Here is a 7,124-nt window from a genome sequence, read left to right as displayed (position 1 = left end):
AAGAAGAAAGAAAGAAAAAAGAAAAAGGAAGAAGAAGAAAGAAAGAAGAAAGGAAGAAGAAGAAAGAAAGAAGAAGAAAGAAAGAAGAAGAAAGGAAAAAGGAAGAAGAAGAAAGGAAGAAGAAGAAAGAGGAAGAAGAAAGGAAGAAGAAGAAAGAAAGAAGAAAGAGGAAGAAGAAGAAAGAAAGAATTTTTACTTAAAGAATCTTATTTTTTAATTCCTCCTCCTCTATGTCCCCTTAATCTTATTTTTTAATTCCTTTATACTTATGGTGGTCGTGGTGGTGGTCGTGGTGGTTCACCTACACCTCCTTCACGCCATTCGACGCCGTCCCCCGATCCACAACCTCCGGCGGGTACGACGCCCCCCAATCCTCCTCCGGCGGGTACGACGCCCCCCAATCCACCTCCGGCGAAGAAGCAGAAGCAGGCGGACAGCAAGGAAACCCGCTCCTGGACTATTAACCCGGACCCTTATGTACCTAAGACCACAAGGGTACCGGAGCCATCACTGAAGCCTCTCCTCCCAAGGCCTGGGGAACTTAGTGAAGCTGAAACCAAATTGGCCGCGTCTGCTGATTATGAGAAATGGAAAGCGGATATGAAGGCGAAAAAAGAGCCTGAGCCCAAGCAAGTATTCACTGAGAAGCAAAAGAAATGGGCTAAGGATTTTTTGACGACACCGTCCCAAGCCGAGCTGAATATGCCTGACGACTATGGACATGAACTTCGTAGGCAAGCAAAAATATTGAAGGAGGAGAAAGAAGAAAGTAAAAAAAGCGGGAAACAAGTTGACCAGCTCGGGATGCAGAAGAAACAATCGATCCCCCCGCTCATAGTGAAAGCCGGTCCGGAAGAGGACCCCGAGATCATAGCAGCTGCGGCAACACTTGGATTGACTGTAGCGAGTGCCATGAAACAAGCGTCCGAGATGGGTTTGACTCTTCGTGCCTTCTTAGGCCTTGAGGATGCGCCAGTATGTGAGATAGCATTACAATATGTGCGGAATGGGCCTCTCGTCGAGCCTGCGCGGGAAAAGAGTCTACCACCACAAATGCGAAATCTGCTACGTTGGTACAAGCAATTCATAACATGGGCCGACAAAGAATATATTTATGCGGATGTTACAGATGAGCATCACACCAAACGGTACTCTGTAGAAGTTCATATGAGTGAATTGTTCCAGCTGTTCAATCTGCGCGACCTCGACAAATCTATGCTGAGTTGCTACGTTCTGTAAGTGATTTATTTCTACCTCATCTCGTTCTTCATTGCCTGCACTATATATATATATATATATTGTCCTAACTATATTGTTGCGTACGCTATTATGCAGATTGAAGATTTGGGAATGCAAAATAAGAAACATCCATGATGTTGGGTTCATTGACCCACATATCGTTAATGGACATGTGTTACAACATCACCCCGAAGACGTGGAGAAAGACTTGTACAAGTTTCTTAGAAAGCATCAACTCAAAAGTCATATTCTATTTCCTTACCATTTTGGGTGAGTGTTTCTCTCTTGTGCCCATTCTCTTTTGTTTACTCACTGCATGGTATGTCTAATCGATGAGTTATGCATGACTGTGCATGTAACGTGTCCGCAGGTTCCACTGGATTCTGCTAAATATTGAACTTCACACCTCCAGAGTTCTAATCATGGACTCTATGGATTCGGATCCAAAGCGTTGGGCCGACATGAGAAAAATGCTGCAAAAGTAATTATTTTCAATCATTTGAGCTCTATATCGATCGGTCTCTTTCGTTCATTTCCTAATATCAAGTAACTAATAACTCCCTTGTTCATTTAATTTTCTTTGCCCTGTAGGGTTTGGAGACGGTTCTCAGAAGAAATTGTCGGTGAATTCAAACATGAGCTAGATTTCAGAAGGTTAGTTAATGTGGATAAGCAGCCACCGGGGACCAATCTATGTGGATACTATGTTTGCGAGAACATCCGGAGACACACCTCTGAGCGGAAGGCATCGGATAGCGTGCGGAACGCGACGGATAACTTGCGGAGGAGGCTTAGTCCAGAAGCTCGCTTCCGACCAATTCAAGAAGAATTAGCAGGATTTTTCATGAGGGAAGTCATCAATCCTAAAGGAGAACACTATACCGAGGACAAAGAAATTTATATGCATACCCGAGATTGAAACTTGTACGAAGTTGTATATGGTCATCCATCCTAATTGTGTATGGAAACTTGTTCGAAGTTGTATATGGTCACCCGAGATTGAATATATATTATATATTCCTCTTGAATTCTTCTTGTTTGAAATTTCATATGCATGTATATAGTAGTGTAGAATATGTGTACTGAAACTTTATCAAAATTAAAATAAAACACAAAATATAATATAAAAGAAATAAAACACTCCAAACTAAAAAGAAACCAGGTTTAGGGGGGCTAAAACCCTAAACCTGCGGAGGAGCCCTTTAGTCCCGGTTGGCCACGAGAACCGGGACTAAAGGTCCTCCGCCCCGACGGACCACTGGCGCCCACGTGGACGGGCCTTTAGTCCCGGTCAGCCACAAGAACCGGGACTAAAGCTTTTAGTCGCGGTCCGTAAGAGGCGCGACTAAAGGAGGGGGGGGGTCTTTAGTCGCGCATATTTAGTCCCGGTTGCACAGCCGGGACTAAAGGCTGTTGCGAACCGGGACTAAAGGGCTTTTTTCTACCAGTGTAGGAAGCTCCCATACCAGGTGGGGTCCAGGGAAGGATTATACGAGGCAAGCTTTACCCTTGCATAGTGCAATACAGAGAGGCCGCGTCGAACACAGTACCTGTTGGCACAAGCGGGGATCCAGTGTGAAAAGATGAAGATGCGGTGTGATAAAGCAGATGTTCTAGTGTCTTCCAAGCTTGAGATGACATGTATAAAGCTTCTGGACGATCAACTAATCTGGAGAAATGAAAGGACTGCTATTGGAATTATAAAAGCATGCTGCTTGATCCATCAATCAGTAGCTGACAAAAGGAGACAAAAATTGAGAGCCAGACAAATCGGACCAAAGAACCTTCTCTCAGAAGCTGGTTTACCTGAGGACGCCTACCAAAACTCAAGCCTTGTAGTATTAGGAAAAAACTCAAGATTGTGATTCAACAGTATTCAGTTTCCCGGATTATTTCCAATCTAGAAATGCATCTCCAACGTTGGTTATTTTTTCAAGCACATGTTTTCACGCACATGATATCTCTTCAAGAATGCTACAGCAATATAGATTTGCCTTGTAGGTTCATTAACAATTGATTTATGTATCTGTAATTTCTCTCTGGATAGCAGGACCACAGTGGAGCCTCACATGGTCGCGGGAACACCAGAAAAAAGGAAAGTTAACGCAGAAGCAGCAAGTCAAGGAGCATCTATTGTCTCCACGTGTGAATGACGTATATTCGACGCTTTCATTGGAATCTCTAAAAAGACTTGCATTTAGGAACGGAGGTAGTATGTATTATTGGTTATTGCCTCCTCTTACTGTGCTCATGTCAGCAAAGACATAGCAGCAAGAGCAAAAGGAAAGAAAGATGGCATTAACACTAAAAATAGACACACCATAACAATAATTCATCAATATTCCGATATTTACTATGTTAAGTGCTCGATGTTCAACTAACAGACACCAACAAGAATCCACTAATATACCGAATATTTACTTTCGTGAAGTACACGAGGTTCAACTAATCTAGCTAAAAGACGGGTATAAAATTCAATGGGGCCGTCCATAGAGCAAATATGGGTGTTGGTTTTGGCAGCTGCTGCCAAGAACAGAGTAGCCAGCCGCTGCGGGAGTCACCGATGTCGACATTGTGTTGAAGGGCGGTGACGGCTCAGGAGGCTGTTGCATTGGAGGCTGAAACAGGCGGCAGTCGTTCAGCGGAAGTGGATGCACCATCTGTCCAAAGGCAGGATATGCTGGATGCATGTTCACTGCGCATACAACCATGTTCAGGAAAAGAGCATCGTTAGTAGCAGTTACATATTATGTCTACTGAACTGCATGTACCGTGGATTTCATAATGATAATACTGCAGTTTATGACTCAATTTTATGTTACTTCAATACTAGTTCTCTTGGTAATGATGCTAGAAATTTGACTGCTAAAAGAATGCTAGCTACCACAGCTGCAACTTGAAAACTGGTCTTTTAACATGATTAATCCCTAAGCTATGATGTCCTGCAAGCATCGAACTGGTCATGAAATCCTGCAAACTTTTCTGTCCTAGAAACAAGGTGGCGATGCCGTTGAAGTTTAACCATCAACTTTGTTTCCAGAACAATTTGGTAACAAGTGCACTACATCTTATAATGCTACATTGGCAACTATAATCTATAGTAAGAATGTCAGTCTGGTGACTGAGTTTTAATAGTATACATTTTTAAAATCATGACTCAAAGATTTTCAGGTTTAACAATTTCCAAGAAATGTTAATGCCTTTCACAAGTAAACTTTTATAAGAAAAATTGTTCCAGTATAATTGCACAAAGAAGCGACTACACTACATCACAACCTGCACCAATGTAATACCTGATCCTGATGATATCCAGCTGGGAAGATGCGGGTGAGGCCAGTTAGGATGGTATACTGGTTGCGGCTGCAGCCAATTAGGATGGTATATTGGTTGTGGCTGCGGCGAGAACGACTGCTGGCAGTTGACATAGGCTGGGTTTGTGCAGTAAGGGTATTCTAGATGACTCCCATAATAGCTGGTTACATCCAACAAACCAAAGCTCTGTTGCGGTGCCTGGAGAGGCAATTTCTGTTCTGTTAGTGTTACTGCATAGAGATGAAAAATGGACACACATCTACCAATAGAATCTGGATTGAGTTGAGGCATACCAATGAAAGATTAAAGTTCGACCCACCACTCTGAGCCCGATGTGGCGCACCGGCTAGTTCCCGAGCGCAAGACCCGAAACATAATTGCAAAGGAAGAAAAGACATCAAACATCAGGTTAAATTAAATAGCAGAGAATGATAGTTCACCAAAAGGGGTAAAACTTGCCTTAGGTGTCGATTTTCAGTTACGTTTTCAGAGTTGCTTGCTTGTACAATCTGGGGCAAAGCTGCATTTACATTCTCAGAGTTGCTTGCCTGTACAACCTGGGGCAAAACTGCATTTATGACGCAAATAAAAATCTGTTAAATTCATGACAAATCCTTGTAGCGGTCATCATAAATAATGTTCAGAAAGTAACAAGCAAGCTCAGTCACACACTCAAGCACAAATTAGCCAGCATCCTTGTAACAAGCAAGCAAACAACAGTTGTCTGAACAGAGCCTAATGCAATCTGGTGAGGAATTACCTAGAGTGTTGCTCAAATGATTTGACAACACACAAGGGAAGTAAGGGCAGTAGGTGTCTAGTTTAATAGCATGACATGTTGACAATGCTTTCAGTGTCTTATTTGTCATGTCAATAGAGATCATCTGCCGTCTCTCCGTCCCCAGCCCCACCAAGGAATTGATGTGGACAACATTGTCACCATGGATGCTCATGGTGGGGAAATATGGTAACAAGTCCATTATCGTGGAATGACTTGGGTTCTTAACCATTATGTGATCGACATGAACCTCGCCCCCCTTGCGCCAACAGTTGTCGAAAAGCACCCTGTTCCACATGACGGACCTCCAACCAACCAACGGCCACCACCTTTTGTCTGAATCATCCAATGGCGGTGTCACAAAGCACTGACTATCATAGATTGTATCCGGATCTTTGACCGCAGGAGGTATGCGCAAATGTTCGATCTCGATGAACTTGAGCGATCCATCGGTGCAAGTAGTGATGTCCCGGACCTTCCATGGGCATAAATGGTCAGATGTGTTCCCAGGCAACCGCCGAGGAAGTGGGATGAACCTCAGCACATGCTCGGGGTCCTCGGAGAGCACATCGCACACCAGCATTCCCTTCCAAAGATCCACCCAGCCTAGCAGGCTTCCTCCAAGAGTCACCTTGTGCGACGAGATAGGCAGATGCCCCTCGACCAGTGGATTCTCCAAGCAAGCAGGTTTCATTGTCCAAACATTCGACACTGACGAGTATAGGTGGAGCTCATGCCCCTCGGCATCATGTGTCGGGCAGAGACCGGCCAGGATGTAATCCCCCGCGCCGCAGCAGTAGATGCCGATATCATCTGCTAGGAGAAGGCCAGGACCCGGATCAGGAATCCGGGTCAGCGTCGGGTTGCCATGAATGGCCTGATACATGTAGTACTCGCTGGACCGCTCCGGGTAGCTGCTGGTGGACCAGTTCAGTGGCAGGTGGAGGAGAAGGAACTGCTCCTCGGAGCGGGCAACGTGAGGCTGGCCGGCGAAGTTGGCGTGCTGGAGGTCAGGGCAGTGGATGCAGACGTGGGAGAGGGCCGGCGGGTGGGCGAAGCAGATGGAGACCTCGATGGCGTGGCCTCTGCTCGTCTCAGCCTTGGCCGTGGTGGAGTTGGGACGGTGCGCGAAGTAAACCCTGGTGTCGAGGAGGGTCCAGGCGGGGAGGCCATTGGAGGCGTCCAACTCCGGTATGGGCGGAGGGTTCAAGCAGCAGGCGATTATGGAATTGGACGGGGCGCTCATTGTTCCCGGCGGATATGAGGCCGAGCGGCAGACCGGCGCAGGCGGCGGCTGGGAGAGACGTGGAGAGAAGGCCTCGACTCTCCGCCTCGGGGATTTCTCTCCGAAATCACTAATTAATTAAGGAGTACTCGTTGCAAAGAACACTCTATCTTCCCAGGTCACTGGCAGTTTTCCTTTTTTCGTAGATTCGTTTATTCAAAACGTTTTATCTCTTAAACCGTGCGTCCAAATCTCAAACCGTTTTCACCATTGGATTCCTCGCGTCGAGATCTTCAAAACTAGATCCCATGTTGATAGGTTTTGACGAACTTTTTTTCACGAAAAAAACCGGACGAAATCACAACCGTGCCTCTCGTGGAAGCAAAACCGTGACTCTCGTGGGAAAAAAAAAACAAAAAACGCGTTTTTTCCCTTTTCGAAAGAGGCACACCCGTGACTCTCGCGAAATCACAACCGTGCCTCTGGCAAAAGCAAAACCGTGACTCTCGCGAAAGAAAAAAAAACAGAAAACGCGTATTTTTTTCCCTTTCCGACAGACACGGCCGTGAC

Source organism: Triticum aestivum, chromosome 4D, assembly GCF_018294505.1.
Source record: "Triticum aestivum cultivar Chinese Spring chromosome 4D, IWGSC CS RefSeq v2.1, whole genome shotgun sequence".
In the NCBI taxonomy this organism is placed as follows: domain Eukaryota; kingdom Viridiplantae; phylum Streptophyta; class Magnoliopsida; order Poales; family Poaceae; genus Triticum; species Triticum aestivum.
Note: the sequence above shows the minus strand (reverse complement) of the source record.